Source organism: Euprymna scolopes, chromosome 10, assembly GCF_053919585.1.
Source record: "Euprymna scolopes isolate OS-2025 chromosome 10, ASM5391958v1, whole genome shotgun sequence".
Taxonomy (NCBI): Eukaryota; Metazoa; Mollusca; class Cephalopoda; order Sepiida; family Sepiolidae; genus Euprymna; species Euprymna scolopes.
The window spans coordinates 98,068,873-98,087,085 of record NC_136491.1 but is presented as its reverse complement, the minus strand read 5'-3'; positions in this window follow the sequence as shown (position 1 = coordinate 98,087,085).

Sequence of the window (18,213 nt, the reverse complement as noted above, 5' to 3'; positions counted from 1 at the left end):
ATCATTGTTATCATTGTAATCATTGTTATCATTATTATCATTATTATCATTATTATCATTGTCACCATTGTTATCATTATTATCATTGTTATCATTATTATCATTGTCACCATTGTAATCATTATTATCATTGTTACCATTGTTATCATTGTAATCATCGTTATCATTGTTATCATTATTATCATTGTTATCATTGTCACCATTATTATCATTGTTATCATTGTAATCATTATTATCATTATTATCATTATTATCATTATTATCATTTTTATAATTATTATCATTATTATCATTGTTATCATTATTATCATTGTTATCATTGTTATCATTATTATCATTGTTATCATTATTATCATTGTTATCATTGTTATAATTGTTATCATTATTATCATTGTTATCATTATTATCATTGTTATCATTATTATCATTATTATCATTGTTATCATTGTTATAATTATCATCATTATAATCATTGTTATCATTATTATCATTGTTATCATTATCATCATTATTATCATTATAATCATTATTATCATTATTTTCATTGTTATCATAATTATCATTGTTACCATTATTATCATTATTATCATTATTCTTATCGTTATTATTAATATCATTATTATCAATGTTATTATTATCATTGTTATCATTATTATCATTATTATCATTGTTATCATTATTATCTTTATTATCATTATTATCATTGTTATCATTGTTATCATTGTTATCATTGTTATCATTGTTATCATTATTATCATTGTTATCATTATTATCATTGTTATCATTGTTATCATTGTTATCATTGTTATCATTATTATCATTGTTATCATCATTATCATTGTTATCATTGTTATCATTGTTATCATTATTATAATTGTTAACATAATTATACTTATTATCATTATTATCATTGTTATCATTGTTATCATTATTATCATTGTTATCATTGTTGTCATTATTATCATTATTATAATTGTTATCATTATTATCATTGTTATCATTATTAACATTATGATCATTATTATCATTATTATCATTGTTATCATTATTATACTAATTATCATTGTTATCATTATTATCATTATCGTCATTGTCACCATTGTTATCATTTTTATCATTATTATCATTATTATCATTATTATCAATGTAATCATTATTATCATTTTTATCATTATTATCATTATTATCATTATTATCAATGTTATCATTATTATCATTATTATCATTATTATCATTGTTATCATTATTATCATTGTTATCATTGTTTTCATTATTATAATTACTATTACTATTATCATTGTTATCATTATTATCATTATTATCATTATTTTTATTGTCATCATTGTTATCATTATTATCATTATTATCATTATTATCATTGTTCTCATTATTATCATTTTTATCATTATTATCATTATTATCATTATTATCATTGTTATCATTGTTATCATTATTATCATTATTATCATTGTTATCATTGTTATCATTATCATTATTATCATTGTTATCATTCTCATCATTATTATCATTATTATCATTGTTCTCATTATTATCATTATTATCATTATTATCATTATTATCATTATTATCATTGTTATCATTATTATCATTGTTATCATTGTTATCATTATTTTAATTGTTATCATTGTTATCATTATTATCATTATTATCATTATTATCATTATTTTAATTATTATCATTGTTATCATTATCATCATTATTATCATTATTATCATTGTTATCATCATTATCATTATCCTTATCGGTGACATTATTAGTGTCATCATCTTTTACAACATTGTTTCTAGTAATTTCACAGTATTTGCACATATCCGTGCATTGTACCTTGCTTTTTTTTAGGCATGTACCAATGTTTACAGCTTTACATTAAATTGTTTATATTTGGAAGAGCATTTTATTAATTCCATTAAACTCCTTTGAACTTAATTGCATACCATGACAATCAGGGAGAGTGATATCTGGATTTGCACGAAGGCTGATTGGAGTGTGTAACCTGATATATTTTTAGTGGCTTCCATGTTTTGTCTTGTTTTTCTTTTTCAGAGATATAGCTAAAATATTAAAGGAACCTTGTGTAATTGATATATATTTTGTATTATTATGCCACTTCTATTGTGTGTTGTTTCATGCCCAGAAAAAGTTTACTCACTCAAATTATTTGCATATCAATTTGTTTGAATATGTGTCTGAATAGTGGATGGAAGAGAGTTTTTTTACGATTCATCTCAATTTCGGTTTCCACTGTATTGTGATTGAAAACCGGGTTAGAAGCACAGTTTGATACGGCATAATCACGTTGACAGACTGGTTCCCGTCGGATCACTGAAGTTAAGCAACGATGAGCCTGTCCAGTACCAGATGGGTGACCATTGGGGACTTTCAGGTGCTGTATGTGGTCTCCACTTATCATGGCATTATTTCCAGTCGCCTTGGACTTCACCTAGCCACTGGACTCAAGCAGTAGAGATTCAGGAGAGGTGTGGTTGGGGATTGGCCAACCCTTGTAACATAATTACACGTGCAGCTGCCCATACAGAAAGTATCCTTTGCTTTTCAAGACTGAACGGAGGCATCGAGTAGCACAATGTTAGAAACATTTAACAAACCAAATTAATTGTGCAGATCTAAACAGACGGTGTACAACCATACCAAATGTTTTCCTATTAATTTTCTATCTATTAGAAGCTAAAATATGTCTTGTGAAATAGACAGAAGCTTTCGATGGACACATGCAAATATATCCATTATTTTTTCTGTACCTAACGCTTCAGATGCACTAACTTTCCATGCTATAAAGTTATATAAAATGTGGAATACTGTCTTTTCAGGCTCTTGCAAATGTATTGTGTCTGGTGGCAATAAGACAGAATGCTTCTCTGATTTACAGATAGAAGATTTGAATTTGAGTTTGCATGACCTGTTTATTGTTAAGATGATAACTTAGTGTAATTTTATGATTAGTGTCTTTCGCTTGATGTTGTGGTCTGTGTTTCATCATGGAGTACTCATTTTAACTCAACAAGAGAATACATTGAATATCATTCATAGAGTCATGGTCACATGTGACCTTATTTCAGGACTACTTAACACAATTGAGGAAATTTTCAATTAACCTTTGTCTTAAAAATATACTGTTTTATATGAGTAAGTATTAACACCATTCATTTCTTGTATCTGCTTGAGAAAGTCTTTAAAACTTTTCAGTCTCATTATTTTCTTGGTTTCAACAATTCTGTTGTGAAAAACTTAAATGCTTTACCAGTCTGTTCAGTTTTGCTTAGTTGCTTTAAGTACCAGGAATTATTGTACTAGTCATTGATTGCTATATTTGTTTCTTTATTATTGAACATTTTGCAAGCTTTTCTGTTTCTTTTCCAAATACTCTGTACATTATAGTTTTTACTTTTTGCCAGATCCAGATTTTTCATGCCTTCATATTTAAACATTGTATAATAAGATTGTCAATGAAATTAAAATGCACAGCCCAACTTTTTTAGTTAGTGGTTCATTCTTTTCGGTAGTCATGTACCGTTGATATCCTGAGACTGTGTAAAATAAATATATTCAAGGGTTTCATGTGCAGTTGAAGTCAATAACTTACACGCATAAAAAAGTTTAAATTTAAAATAATATCCAACCCTTATTTGATAAATCCAGAACATTTGATTAAGTTTTTAATAATTATTTTTCCCTAGCTTAAAAAATACCCACATCTAAATTTCTGTGGAAAAAAAAAGAAAATTGGATTTTTTAGTTTACATTCTGCAATTAAATCCTCCAGTGAATCATTATTAATGAAACCAACGAATGTTTATATAATCATGTATGAAATGAGAAAACTTTAATCTGTAATGCAGTTATTTGTTATTGATGAGCAAGTACTTATCAAAGCTAAATGTTGATCAAAATAAGGTTTAGTGAAATGAATAAATTGTCAGTTGAAAGTTACTGTGTGTGGATTGAAAATCATAGATAAATTGGATAAAATTTGGTTATTTACGACATTATGCCTGTTGATATTGAAATTGAAGACGACTAAATTGTTACACAAAGGGAAGCATTTATGTGATAACACGCTTTACAAATAAAAAAATTATTGGAAAGAAACTCTGCTTGTGAAAACTATGATGTAAAAACAAAATTTTTTTTCAGTTAGTGAATATGTTCTTCTTAATGAACATCTGACAGAAAGGAACCAAAGATTAAAGGTCAGTCATGAAAGTACTAATACAGTAGACAAAAACTAGCAAGACGAGAAAGGGGCTGTAAAGAAGAGATCATTCTTCCCCCATTAAATTATAAAGTTGATTTTGAACTCTGTCAAAGAAAAATACTCTAAGCGACATCTCTCCAATTTAGAAACGGTACTCCAACTTAGGATGTATCTGAGTTTTGTAAAGCAAGCACATTGCATCAGGAATTTATACTTTTGCAGCAGTAAAAAGATCCATCTATTTTTTTCAGCAACCTTATACATAGATTGGATACAGTTCTTTTATTTTAGCTCTGGTATGAAGTCCTGAAAAAAGGGTCTGACAATTAGTAGTGAAAATAAATAAGCTATACCAGAACCTAACAGATAAAATTATTGTCGGACATTAATCTAGGTTTACACTGTTTGTTCCCTTCTGGCGTTTTTCCTGGAGTGTCCTGTTTTGGCCGATAACGTGTTTTTGTTTACAAACATGGGAGTGGTTAGCAGGCACACGACAACACAATCATCGATGATTCGACATTTTATATTAAATATCAAGACGAAATAAAAACCTAAGCTACTAACCTGGTAAAATAAACCAATAAAATTACTTGGAAATGTACTATTAACAAAACCATCGAACAATTAGCTTGGAAATATATAAGAATCGCTTTCATTACCGGTCAACGTCCATTACTTGTAATAGTCCCCACCCCTAAGCAATAATAATAATAATAATAATAATAATAAAAAGTGAACGTGTTGAAGAAAAAAAAAATTGAAATGAAAATCAAGTGCGGTCATAAAATGAAAAGGAACGGCTAAGTAGCATGATATAAAACAAATAGTTTGCTTCAAAAACAGTAAAACCCGCCATAGAACGTAAACCAGTAAACTGAGACATATTTTTAAAACCGGAAGTGAAAAAATATTTACAGAAGTTTATCGGTAAACGCGTACTAATTAGCAGACAGAAAATTGACTCAGCAAAATTTCATGTTTACAATCACGAAATCATGTCTTCTAACAGAACAACTGTGGAAATCAAGCAAACATCTTCTTATATTTTTCTATAAAAACTACTGAGCATTATGATTTTTTGGAATAAAGCTACAAATTATCATGGTTGCAAATGTGGACCATATTTAGTTTAATATCGTTTTATGCAAAGAGACTTAAAAGTCGGCGATAGCCTTCAGGAAAATTTCGATACTATCGACTTTTGTAGAATTTCAAATTGGAATAAAACTTTTTCATAGCAAACGGCTGTTCACTTTCGACAGCCTTGTAACAATTTCACTTGTTATTTTTTCATATTCCATAAACAATGTTTCTGACAAAGGGGGAGAATTGATATTTTCTAGGTCTAAATTTATTCATCTCAAGCTTGGTTGGTTTTAAGCTTAAGGTAGTATTGTTTTTTTTTTTTAGCACCTTACATCAAATAGTTTCATGCCTTTTTTGTGAAGATTTAAAAAAGAAAAAAAGATAAATTAAACGAAATATTATCTATTATAATTTGTAGTTGTGTTCAAAGTATTTTATGTTTTATGCAAAGCGAATCAAAAAGCAATGAAAGCTTTAGGAAAAACTTGGCTACTTTCGATTTTCATGGAAGTTTAACAATTTGTGGAATTCGACTTCAATTGATAAAATACTCCCGAAATGTAGGTACATTTTCGTTTATTTAAAAAGAATTTATCGACAGAACTTCCCATTTTTGTTCGTACGAGATAGCTAAGTGGTAAAGGTTTGCACTTCTTACCATTGGGTCTCGATTTCGAACCTCGTTAGATTCAGCCACTCTGATGAGTCGTAGACAACGAAACACGTGCCAGTGGGTAATTATATTTGAACAATGCATATGCCGCTCCCCATTTGGGGGTACCAAATTGGTCAAAGGGAAAATTATTCCCAATTCGCATTTAGGTAGAAATGCACCTTCGTATAAATAACTGAATCCATGAAAAAAAGAATAGCAAAATTATATATATATATATATATATATATATATATATATATATATATATATATATACCGTTGACAGGTCGTAAAATCGTGGCCTTCGTTATAAAGATGGCCGGCCAGCTGAAAAAATGACGTCATCGCCGAGGACCCAACAAGCAAGATATGTGGAACTCTTAGACTGTCAATAATGAACAGTAATTTTTACAGACAGCGTTAGAAAACTTCAAAATTGGATTAAAATAAAGAAATAAAGAAAGAACACGATGATTTATACTGAAACTCATCTAATATTAATAATAAAAAAATAATAAAAAAACCACAAGTTGTTTGTTTAAGTATATTATAAGCAATTGAATATTTCGTTGTATTATAGATTTTAAAGATTAGAATGCGTTCTTTAATTACTTATAAATTACATTTTAAAATAGTGAAGGAACACGATTTGATTTGAAATAAACTTGAAGTTTATTTAATATAATTAAATGAAAATTATGCATGTAAGATTATGAATATTTGAAGCAGAACACAAGCAAAACATTTGATATGAGTTAAGACAATAAACAAATATTAAAATTTAACTATTTTTTTAAAAATCAAAATGAACAATATTTTTTAAATCAAAATGAATTTTTTTAAATGAAAATGAATTTTTTTAAAATCAAAATGAATATTTTTTAATCAAAATGAACAATATTTTTTTAAAATCAAAATGAATATTTTTTAATCAAAATGAACAATATTTTTTTTAAATCAAAATGAATATTTTTTAATCAAAATGAACAATATTTTTTTTTTAATCAAAATGAATATTTTTTAATCAAAATGAACCACAATATTTTTTCACAATTAAAAAAAATATTTTTAATAAATTCATGAAATATTGCACAGTAAAAAAGTAATTAACCTAAAGAAAAAATCATGTTTCTTATTTAAGATTATTTCACCACATAACAAAAATAACATGCAAAATCATTTTTTTATATCCATATTTTCAGTTTGTTAAAATACGTGGGTTTGTATTGCTGTACACATAGATTCGAAAAAGTTGTCAAAAACAAATATATAACAAATAAATGTTATCAAAGGCAAGATAAGTTACTTTTCTACCAAACTGGATATATTTTTCGTGTTTTTATTCAATGTAACATGTTTATTCAGCTCGAAAAACATACATTGTTTACCGATGTATTCGAAAATTCCAGATGGCGTCTGATTCTCTCTTTAACACAGTAAGTTTGGGAAAAGGTGTTATAAATATAAAACCTGATAAAATACTGTTAAAAACTCGCTCAATATATGTTACCGTGACATAGGTTGACATATATTGGGCGGGTTTTTAATAGTATTTTGTATACTTTTTTATTTATAACACCTTATCCCAAACTTACCGTGTTAAAGAGAGAATCAGACGCCATCTTGAATTTTCGAATACATCGGTAAACACTGTATGTTTTTCGAGCTGAATAAACATGTTACATTGAATAAAAACACGAAAAATATATCCAGTTTGGTAGAAAAGTAACTTATCTTGCCTTTGATAACATTTATTTGTTATATATATTTTTTTGACAACTTTTTCGAATCTATGTGTACAGTAATACAAACCCAATTACGTTAATGAAATGAATTGTAAGACCACGAGTCAACGCGCGTTTTTTTTTTTAGTTTAGTTTCATATATATATATATATATATATATATATATATATATATATATATATATATATATATATATATATATATATATATATATATATAAGTATTTTTAAATTTTATCTTTCTAGCTTTAAAAAAAAGTTTAAAAATTTTATCAGCCGGCATAATTTATTTTTAAATATTGAAAAATTTCAGGAAAATTAATTTTTGCTAGATTTTTAAAACGTGTTTCAACAGTTTAAAAAAATCGTCTCTTCAAAAGAACGTGTTTTAAAGAGTCGATGTTGTCTCGCATTTTCATTAGTTTTGTATGCTGTAATTTTTTTTTTTTTAATATTAGCAATTTATTTGAAGCTTCTTCTTTTGAATGGTAAAAAAATTAGGATGATAATCTTGAATTAAATTATAGTTACATCGTGTTAAATACAGGGGGGGGGGGAAGCACGTTAAAACTTACTTTGCTGAATGGAGATGGTGTAAAATCTTTTTTTATTACTGCATTATAGTTCTTTATCTTTCGGAAATGAAAATACTGTCACTTTTTGATCCTTTATGATAATTTCCTCCGCAATTTGGAACGATGCACCGTGAAGGCATTTTAATAAAAAAAGAAATATTACACTGACTTCAAGACGTTACGAGTTACGAGTGACTACCGGTGACTACCGGTGTCAAGCAACTAAGGACTATCCGTGATGACGTCAGCAGATTAAATTATTTTTGCCCACCGGCCATCTTGTCTTTTAAGACGGTCTTGGTAAAATACGCATATATATTGTATTTTAATTAATACAGAATTCATATTTATTATAAACACGGAGGTATTAACGGAGGTATTAAACCTAACTTTAAATTCTTTTAATGAAGCAAAAAAAAAAAAAACGGAGAAAAACTGAAACATGTGCATGCGAGTACTATGTTTTTTTTTTAAACAGTTCACTTCTTGTAAGTAAAAAAAAATACTCGAGATCGAAATCAAAACCTAATGACAGTGGGGTAGGTACGATGACCATTAGGCCAACTTGACGCGCTCATAAAAAGTGTTTTCAAACCTACTTATTCTAAAAATAAGTAATCTGCCATGTGACACAGTTACCAAACAGATAATAATCCGATGACCGACATGTACAAAGCTTTCAATTTTGACCCCTTAGCAGTACTTTTTCCAGAAAACGAATTACAAAGTATTCTACATGTCTGAATCCCCTATATCCAAATTTCAAGTCTATAAATAAAAAATTTGTTGAGTATATAGGTTGAGAAGTGTCATCACACACGCACATTCTCCCTTATTTATAATCATATATTAAATTATATTTAAAAGAATTATATTTTAAAAACAATGGGATACCAAATTAGTTAAAATGAAAATTATTCTCAACTCGCATTTAGGTAAATTCAAAACGTATCGCAAAAATAAAAATATATAATCCTCCTATTTTTTAACTCCCAAAATTTAATAGCTACAAAAACGGGACTGGCACTATTCAAACAGCGACATTTTGTGTTCCAGAATTTATTTTTCTACATAGTCATCACCATTCTCAATGCACTTTTGCCAGAAATTCAATGACGCAGTTACTTGGCAGGAGTTCCTTTCTTTGGTTGGTTGGTTGTTGGTTGTTTTTGTTTTACGGCATATCAACCCTTTTCAGGTTATTCAATGCAAATCCAAAAATTTTGAAGAAAATGTTTTTAATAGAATATATTTGTTGTTTTCCAGTCGGTTTCTATTTAACCCATAGTTGGGACCCTAACAGGTACTACTACTCCGGGTCAGAGTGGACCTGGAAGCAATGGTAATTAAAGGGTGGCTCCACACTCCCCAAAGCCCGCAAGCTGGGGCCTCACCACTGGATATAGCTTTAGGTCATATCCAGGACCTGCATTTCTTTGAGTTTCACACTGTCAATATCTGGAACAGAGAGATTAAATTTACAGGTCATGAATGCATAAGTTCAGTTATCATGTGTGTATAGGAGGCATTGATGTATGTTTGAATAAACAACGGTGGCCATTCTTGTTTGTTTCTTTTTTGATCTACCCTTCTGAATGGGCACGTCAACGATCTAATCTTCTGCTCGAATGTGAACAGGCACTCGCCATATCTGCAAACGTTTTCGACTCTAATGAGTCTTCCTCGGGCACGGGATGAGTTACTACATAAATATTGATAAAGTCAATTTAAACTGTTTCAAAACCTTTTAGTATATCCTCTCCTCTTTATTCCGTGTTTTGTTTGCTCCAAACTTTTATAATATATATTTAATTTTTATTTTACAACATATTTGTCTGATGGAAATTTATGAAAGTCGAAAACATTTGCGGATATGGAGAGTTCGTGTTCAAAAGCGAGAAGAACATTAGGTCATTGACTAGCCAACTCGAAACGATGCATAGAAAAGAAACAAATGAGATTTATCACTGTCGTTTAAACAAACGTAAAGATTTATGTGTATATACACACTAGTATGTATTGTTGTGAGTTTTTAGATGCTAATCCAATGAAAATCCGGTTTTTATAAAGTTGTGTTCAATAACTGGCAGAATGGTATTATAACATACTTTACCCTTCAATTACTCACTCAAAATTTGTTACGTATCTGCATGCATGATTCATCTGTAAGTTATTTCGAAATTCAGCGTAATCAGGCCTCTATGCATAAATGGTTTCAAATCGCTGGGGCTGGATTTCGAAATAAATCCTATCTGAAACAAGTATGCACATATGTAGCCAACAATGATTGCACTAATAAATAAAAGTACATAATAGTAAATCTCTCTTTCTCTCTTTCTATCTATCTCTCTCTCTGTCTCTGTCTCTCTCTCTCTCTCTCTCTATATATATATATATGTGTATTATTGGCCTGGTAAGGCTACAGGGGAGACAATCGAAACAGCAAAACTGAAGCTAGCCTGCAGCACACTATATATACAGATGTAGGCAAATTTGCGCATATTTTATTGGTTTGAAAATATAGGTTCTTTTTTTACCAATTGTCATAAAATCATAACGATAGAATAGTCTTACAGTCTTGAAATAGCATATATATATATATATATATATATATATATATATATATATATATATATATATATATATATATATATATATACACACACAGCATAATCGCGTTGACACACCGGTTCTCGTCAGTACCAGATGGATGACCATTTGGGAATTCTAGGCGCTATATGTGCTCTTCGCTTATCTCGGCATTTGTTTCCAGTCGTTCTGTACTTCACTTACCACTGGTATTTAACATTGTCGTCTCAGGAGAGGTGTGATTGGAGATTGCGCACCTCCTGCCACAAAAATTTCACGCGCAGGCAGCCCTTCGTGGGTATCCATAGTTTGTCCAAGACTGAAGAAGCCTGCTTTGATATATATATATATATATATATATATATATATATATATATATATATATATATATATATATATATATATATATTTACTCAAGGTGTCTTCAATAAGTTTCAGACTTTTTTGTAGAAGCATTTAAAAGTGTCATAGATTCGTGATAATTTACTATGTTACTGCTATATATCCTATGAGATGACTGACTAACTTTAATGATTTCAGCTTCAAATGAACAGCTGCAGCAGGAATAGTAATACACCCTACTAAAGTCTGATTGCCACAGCTGATGACTTTCAAAAATGCAATCTGGACGAGAGGACATTTTAGAAGAACAATATGAAATGAAATTCTGTTTTTACCTTGAAAAAATGTCACAAAAATGTATGGAATGGTCCAGACTGCTTTTAGACTATCTTGAATCAAGCATCAGCCTTTACGTAGCATAAGAGATTAAAGAAAGGCAGGGAGTCTGCGATGGATGATAAGAGGTGTGAGAGGAGTAAGGAAGTTAGAACACCAGAGTTGATTGGCCAAATAAAGAATTTCATGGATAATGACCGTCGTGTGTCTATAGAGATAATAAGTGCACAGTTTGATGTTAGTGTGGGAACTGTATACACTATTATTCACGAGGAACCGAGGATGCACTAGTCCACAACGCCATCTTTTTCACAGACTATTTGATCAAGATGGCCATTAAGACAGTTCCCCCTTCCTATAATCCAGGCCTTGCTCCCTGTGAGTTTTGGTTATCTCAAAGCTCAAGGAAATCCTTAGAGGCTGCTGTTATGAGACAATTGAAGAGATGAAAGAGGCTGTGATGAGGGTCATTGATGCACTTACACAAGAGGACTTCCATGGGGCTTTCCAGAAGTTGTTGGAACGGTACATTGCAGCCGGAGGAGATTGCGTCAAAAGCGACTATAGTTTCATGTGTGTACTATCAATGCCCATGCAAAAAATTTGGAAACTTATTGAAGGCACACACACACACACACACACACACACACACACACACACACACACACACACACACATATATATATATACGATGGACGTTCCAAAAGTAATGCCTCCTATTATTTTATTCCGCACGAATGGAGCAGAGAGGATTGCAAATATGATTGTTATGGGGATTGAACGTATGCATTTATGACAATAAAGTTTCATCACTTTGTTGTAGATATAGACGGTGTGAAAGTATAAGGAGTAATGCCGTGTTTGTCGTGCGCCAGAACCAGAAATGCGTCATTGAATTGTTTCATGCAGAAAAAAAATTGAACTGATCAGCATTCATCGGCAATTATTTAACGTTTACGATGCCGAAGCAGTTGATTTCAACACAGTAGATGGGTTCGTCGATTTCAGAATGGCGACAGATCGGTGAGCGACAATGATGCATCGCTCATCGCTAGGAAAAGTGCATTGCGAATGGTGGTGACTATGTAGTAAAATAACACCCGGAGCACAAAAGGTCGCTCGTTTTAATGGTACTACTCTCGTCTTCGTAGATCTTCAAAGTTTTAGTTTGTGAGTTAAAAAACTGGATCCATTCCTTTTAGAAGAACCCTTGTGGATAATCATTATGTACTTCAACAATCCTGAACGCGTGAGTATAACGTATGAAAGTATATTTATGGCTAGTACACTGCACAGAAACTTTCATCTTTTCTTTCCAAAGGAAACAATGAAGTTAATTGCGTGATGCATGCTTTGCTAAACAGAGTTTATTCCAGCTAAGCAAGCAGACTCTTTGGTTTTATTATCCCAAAGGAGTTAACCTTTTTTTTCTATTTTATTTTAATATAGATTTATTGCCTTTTCCTTTTTTCTTAGATTGATTTTTCCCTTTTTTGTTCTTTTCACCCGCTGTTATCATTGACCCTTTTTTCTTTTTTCTTTTTTTTATTATTTTTTTTTATTTTTTCAAATATAATGCCATTTCTGATATTGTTATTGTTTGTTGCTGTTGTTGTTGTTGTTGTTGTTGTTGTTGTCATGTTTTAACCTTGTCTGTTTCCGTTTCTCCTGCCATTTTCTTTGTCTTCCGGTTATGGGTTGGTTGGCAGATTTCGTGTTCCAAACTCACAATGTCGACTGTTCCGATCGATTTTATTGGATAGAAGTGAACCAACAGCGACACACGAATGGCAGCTATCGGCTGCCTGGACAGCGACTGGCACGACACGCCAAGGTGTTTCTATTTCGATCGTGTAAAAAGTTAAAGAAATTAGAAAACGAACGAACACTAACAGACAGAAAATAGAATAAGAATTCAAACGGTATAATCTAGAGAAAAAACAAAGTTTATGTATCGCGTAAATATACAGCAAGCAGAATCGCCGATATCTATCAAATTTGAACCCCTGCCTTCGAAAAGGATACTTTCAGCAGCTAACTATAGCTCAAATCGCTGTTCCTTCTCTGTAAAGCATTCACAGCCACTACTCGTCCAACTACTATTGCTACAAAGAAATTTCCGTTTGATTTCTTTGTATAATAGCACGATGATATCAAGGTCGTCTCCCAAACTGTTGGGAAGAAATATAAGAGGAAAACTTAACAAAAAAGGTGAAAAAATTGACCAGCAGAACAAAAGTTAGAGCGAGTGAGCTTAGTAGAAAAAAAAGAGAGGAAGTTGGTCACCAAGGTACACAAGAGCGGCTAAAATAGGATTCTTAATCAAGACGTGGAAGTAATTGAAGTAAGGGACTAGACTATATATTGAGAGAGAGAGTTAATTTACGGACAGTTTTAGGAGTTGCAATGAGTTTTGCGACAGTTTACGACAGTTAGAAACAATGTCCTGAGTCTGCGATAGTTAAGGACATTTACCAATTTGGAATAGTTGGCAGCTTCGTGGTCTCCGATCGGAAAAGATCGGAGAGATTGGAGTCGAAATCGGACAAACGTAGATCGATGCGGTCAGACAGCGATGGACAACGTTTGGGATTTTTTTCTACGCAACGTGATATCACACACACACACACACACACACACACACACACACACACACACACACACACACACACACACACAATACTTACAGATCTTAATTGATTTACATAAAGTATTCGTCTTGATTGGTTTATTGTAACGCGATTAAGAACTGATCATCAGGTCACACTTCAAACCGAGCAGAACTACCATGGTCAGAGTAAACATCGTCGGCATCATAGTTCCAATAATAGTCCCATCCCCCCCATCTCACAATAATAGTCCCATCCCTCATCTCACAATAATCACTGTTTTATGTTTTAGACGTTTTTTTTATCAGACATTATTATTAGATCAAGATCAGTGAAAAAGTGTTGCCCAATTCAAGATTAAATCTCGAAAAAAAAATGACTTTTTGATAATCATTATTCATAACAATAATGATCTTTGCTCTTTAAAACTTGATTCGATTTCTTTACGAGCTTATAAATGCCTCGCTTGTAACATTATGTAGGTTTTTATAACATTATGTAGGTTTTTATAACATTATGTAGGTTTTGATGTCAAATATGAATCTAAATCATGGTTAATCTCTTATCGCATGATGTTAACTTAAGACTATCTGAATGGTTTTATAGTCCTCAAAGTAAGTGATAATCCGAGGGAGCTAAGTCAAGAGAATATGCTGGATGACACAAGATTTCCCAACTAACTTTGGTCAGTAGTGCTGGGTTAGGAAGAGCATTAACAGGGTGGAAGATGACTCTCTCTCTCTCTCTCCCTCTGTTGACCTAAGAAGATAGTTTACTGCCAATATGGGTGAGAATAACGCAGAAAAATATTAACTAGTGTTTACTAATCTGAAAGAAAAAAATATCATGATAATATGAGTAAGCAGTAAAAATACACATGAAACAATGGTTTAAAATGCCCCTTTAACCAGGGCCGTTGACAAGAAGGACCAAAGGGGGGTCCAAATTTTGTAGCAAAATTTTACAAAATATAATGTTGCGTTCGTTTCGTTTTAGTAAAGTTTCGTTTCGTTCGTATTTTAGAGCAACCTAAAAATTACAATTAATATTCCTTAGATGTTCTTATAACGTGAAATATAACTATATTGATTGATTTCTAAAATTTCTTATATCATTACTTTGTCAAATTACTCTGATTAACCTGATTAATAAATGCAATTTATTGGCTGTCCTATTTATAACTTTTCGTGTTTTATCGTTTTTTTTTTTTGTTAAGCCTTGGTACCTTTTGCCACATTCTGGTTGTAATTAAATACTTATAAATGTATGGGGCAAAACGAAAAATGAACGAAATGAAAAGTTTCGTTTCGTTTTTGTACAAAAATGAAAATAAGTTAGTAACATTTTAACGAAACGAGACGAACCCAACTCTGCAAAATTCCCCTATTGAGTCTTTATTTTTAAATGGCAGACAAAATCGATTCGCAAGCAGTAAATAATTCCCCTATGAGCAGACAAATTATTTACAAGGTAAATGCCTGCCTAAGAAATCTCTGGCTACCATACTGGCGCTTTAAATAAAGGTAAAAAATTTCGGTCAACTTCTTTAGGGAAGAGGGGGGTTCAAAAAGCACCGAAGCACGGTTAGCTATTCGTTGCCTTCTACAAACCGGCAAAAAGCTTTGTACCAACCTGAAGTACTGGCGTTGATCATGTCAACTAGTGCAGACTAGGTGCCGCTTAAGCTTATCTACAGAAACAATATCTACTCTGTACGCCTTTCATTTTTTTTTATATACGAATGTTTCCGTCACGATTTTTCGATTCCTTGTGTATGTGCTCGGTGTTGGGATCGGCGAAATTTTACACGTAAAATGTCGAAAATTGAGTTTAAATTAGCTTAAGTTCTCCGTTCGTCCGAAAAAAAGATTACTGAAACTTCAGGAATAGTTGTTAAAGTTAATGTTCTTGGCTCGAAACTAGCTAGAGGAAGTTTTTTCGTTGTTCTTGTACCGTATTGCTTGAATATAGCAACTAATCAACCACATACACCAGAAACCAGGATATGCCAAGTTCGAATCGACTTCGTTTTGTAGAAATATTTTTATCAAACCACCACTTAACCATGTGTCTATCCTGTTGACGAGGAGGTAAATAAAATAACAGTGTATACATTATACGACACCTAGATAACGAAACAAAGCTATCATTATTTACTAGCACAAACATCTTTTATCATATACTCTCTAACACAAACACCTATCATTATATACTCTCTAACAAAAAGATTCATGACACGTAGATAACAAGACAAAACTGTACCGAATACTTACCTCCTGTATTTAAAGTATAAAAAGACTACAAAAAAAAAAAAAAAAAAAAGAAATGACACAATAAATAAATCAACACACTGGTTCGATTTTATTCATATAGATTATAGCTCCCTTTGAAGTCTTTGGACGCCATTTAGTTATTTCAATAAATAATAAATGCTTACTTTTCTTTTTATTATTGATATTTATATCACTTTGTTGTTTTAGCTATTCAAATCTTCCCTTTTTATTTTCTTTGCCATTATATTCCCTTTGCAAATTCATAATTTTTGTTTCATTAACCCTTTGTTATTTTCAAACAGCCATTTTTATTTGTCAAATCGCATTTATACTCTCTAACACAAATACTTATTATTATATACTCTCTAACACAGACACCTATCATTATATACTCTCTAACACGAACACCTATTACTATCTAACAAAAAAAAAATATCATTATGTACTCTCTAACACAAATACTTATTATTATATACTCTCTAACACAGACACCTATCATTATATACTCTCTAACACGAACACCTATTACTATCTAACAAAAAAAATTTATCATTATGTACTCTCTAACACAAATACTTATTATTATATACTCTCTAACACAAACACCTATCATTATATACTCTCTAACACGAACACCTATTACTATCTAACAAAAAAAAATTATCATTATGTACTCTCTAACACAAATACTTATTATTATATACTCTCTAACACAGACACCTATCATTATATACTAACAAAACAACTTATCATTATATACTCTCTAACACAACCACATATAATTATAGATTTGGACGGAAATGTTTTGACTTTGCTTGGGATCAAGTTCTTTGCTGCGTTATTAAAATCTCGAATGACCATGGTTGATTTCCGAGATTATAAAAAATAAATGCTTAAATTGGTGCGATAATAACCAATCACCAGAACTTTTCCGAGTCTTGATTATGTGATTATTCATAATTAATAAGTAAATAAATAAATAAATAAATAAATAATAATAATAATAATAATAATAATAATAATAATAATAATAATAATTAAATATTGGGAAAATCAGAATAGCAGAAAAACGAAGAAAATACACAGAACTTTCCAGAGTAAGTTAATATAATACAAAACTCACTAAGAATTCTCTCGAAAAAAAACCCCCTGAAAAACAGAAGACAACTCGGAATTGAAATAAAAAAACGAACACTATACAAAGGACGGCAATGATAAAACTGTTGGAATCGTCAAGAAAATCCACAAATGCTGTAACCAACCAACATAAGCTACGTACACTGACCAGCGATATGGACATTGCTACAGAAAAAAAGAAACATTGAAGAAACACCATACGAAACAAAGAGAATTGAAACTGATAGAAATGTTATAAACTGTGCCCATATCTAAAAATGTTATAAGTCTTGGCTTGTTGTATTGTATGTCTCTGTAAGAATTTGTCTGTTTATCACTCACGTATGTTTGTTGCACTTCTACGAAGATGCGTGCTGCTAAATAAATATATACACTTCATTCTTGTTCCAGCCGCTTGACAATCAAAATCAGAGACGGTTTCATAAAAAAAACTGTTTTTTACTTAATTATTATTTTGCCTGCAGTGGTTGTCGGACGTATCGAGCAAGGGTTAAAAGTGAGATAAGGGGATGAGCTCATGACGTAATGATCGTGTTTCTCTTTTCATCTCGTTTTCCATCTGTCTTTGTCGAACCTTTTGCTTTCATTAACAAATTCTTTCTTTGTTCAATCAGAGGTCAACATATGTGTC